This window comes from Odontomachus brunneus, unplaced genomic scaffold (assembly GCF_010583005.1).
Source record: "Odontomachus brunneus isolate Ranch 3 - 2012 unplaced genomic scaffold, Obru_v1 Obru_scaffold_017, whole genome shotgun sequence".
In the NCBI taxonomy this organism is placed as follows: domain Eukaryota; kingdom Metazoa; phylum Arthropoda; class Insecta; order Hymenoptera; family Formicidae; genus Odontomachus; species Odontomachus brunneus.
This window is the reverse complement of record NW_022639467.1, coordinates 1,149,476-1,151,647: the sequence shown is the minus strand read 5'-3', so window position 1 is coordinate 1,151,647 and position 2,172 is coordinate 1,149,476. Positions and strand designations below refer to the sequence as shown.

At 27.9% G+C, this 2,172-nt stretch overlaps 1 protein-coding gene across 3 annotated transcripts in view; it reads right to left on the bottom strand.

Annotated features, from left to right (window-relative positions):
• Positions 1-2,172, bottom strand: part of LOC116841635 (eukaryotic peptide chain release factor subunit 1) — a 12,581-nt gene that overhangs the window by 3,612 nt on the left and 6,797 nt on the right. Inside the window, exon 11 of one of the 3 annotated variants that reach the window (XM_032809802.1) lies at positions 659-675. The exons of the other annotated variants lie outside the window; for them this stretch is intronic. The gene's annotated coding sequence lies outside the window, so the exon portion shown is untranslated. The remainder of the gene's footprint in view (positions 1-658; positions 676-2,172) is intronic. 3 annotated transcript variants of the gene reach the window in all.

The following is a 2,172-nucleotide window of genomic DNA, read 5'->3' as shown; positions in this document are numbered from 1 at the left end:
TTTTAACTGTTCAAGTCATAGTATAACAATTTTGTGAGTCATAAAGACGGTAAAATCTCAAGATGTACGCACAATTATAAGTGCGTAAATATATAAATGTATGTATGTATATATATACACACATATTTTAAGTAAAGTATTAAAATCACTATTCACAGTTTCTAGAAAACACTGTCCAGAAAATACACTGCAATTAGTCAAAAACTTGATCGTTAAATTAAAATAAAAATACATTGTTCTAATATGAAGAGAGGGGATACGAATCAATACTATGTATATAAACTTATATGAACGTTATGTACATAACGACTGAGACGATCGCACAATGAGAAAAATAAATATATAATGCGAGTATGTAAACTATTAAAATTAATTATTAATGAATTACGAATAAATTGATGTTTAAATAAATATTAATGGACGATGAGATGATGATTGTGTGCATTTTAAAGTTATCATAATCATAAAGTATTAAGGAATCAACTGAACAAGACCCATAAATATATATGTATATGGAAAAAGTGAAAACGCCAATTGTAACATTGTATGTGTATTTATGTGTGATCTACGCTCTGACTGTATATGGTTAAGGTCGGTTAAGTGATATTTCTTTGGATCTTTGTTGTGTAATTATCTGAGTAAAAAGGTAATACTATACCTTTCCCAATATGCGAGCTAATAGAAATAAGGATGCCGATTAGTATATTTGCAGAGTATCAAAAACATTGTAACTATTTTAAGCAACTGCTATACGAAAGCGTAGATACTTTTAGATGTAATAATTATATACGATACTCATGTTCATTATCAGAGACAAATTTTCACTATACGTGTATCTCTGAAATTTGTACTGAGATTTTCTATATGTTGTATCATCTAATAATAGAACAACTTATCTGTATCTATGATAATGAACTTCATGTTTTTTACGCCGCTTATTATTTAACATGCAGTGTGTAATCGGTCGAACTTATTATTATTGTCCTCTTCTATTTTACATTATATAAGCATGAGTAAAGCGTAGATCGGAAAGAATATATGTTGGAAGCATATTACAATGCTGCAATATCATTTTAATGCAGCGTGTGATGTTTGCTTTATAGCAGTGTAACAAATTTCTACACACAGAAAAACACATACCGCATTCTAGTAAATGTTATTTGTTTCAAGTATTTTAAAAATATTCCTTGTTAAAGATAACCATTACTTAAAAGGAATATCAACTAAGTGATCACTTTTTTATCAGTGGAATGGTATTTTTCTGTGTGTCGAGTATATATCCATATTTCTTAACTGTTCGAGTCATAGTACAATAATTTGGTGAGTCATAAAAACGGTAAAATCTCAAAAATTTCAAGTGTCAAGCCTATATATACCCGAAAATCTATCACTAAGTACATTACAAGCATCAAATTTATTCGAAATACATTCTGACTTCTAGTAAGTTTAGCATTCCAATCAAGAATATTAAATTACAGCAAAAATTCGCTTTTCTTAATACAGAGACAACTTTTTTCCAATAAAATTTTCTCGGGAATATTTTTAAGATATTCTTGTAAAAAAAATAAATTCTTATTTTGAGTACATAATAATGAGTTTTTATAAAATTTGTGATAACTATATTTTAAAACTATTCTCATATCAAGAAGATATTCTGTGTTAAAGATAATCATTACTTAAAAGGAAAGTCAACTAAGTAATCACTTTTTTTAGTGGAATAATATTTTTCTGTGTGTTGAGTATATATCTATATCTTTTAACTGTTCGAAGTACAATAGTTTGGTTCATATATTAACTGTTCATAGTATATGTATAATAATTTGGTGAGTCATAAAGACAGTAAAATCTCAAGAATACCAGGTGTCAAGTTAAAACAACGATTAGAATAATAATAAATAATCTGTAAACTACAAACAGCTACAAGTCCTAGAAAATATTTCTAATTGTTACAGATTTGTTTCTATATTTGTATCTTTTTATATTAAGAATGTATTATTTCCAAAATGTGGGCATAATATTGGTAAAATTAATAATTTTCCCTACAAAATATATTAAATCAAGATTAAACGCAAATTGTCAAACTCCCTGTGTGTGTGTGTGTGTGTGTGTGTGTGTGTGTGTGCGTGTGCGTGTGTGTGTGTGTGTGTGTGCGTGTGTGTGTGTGTGTGTGTA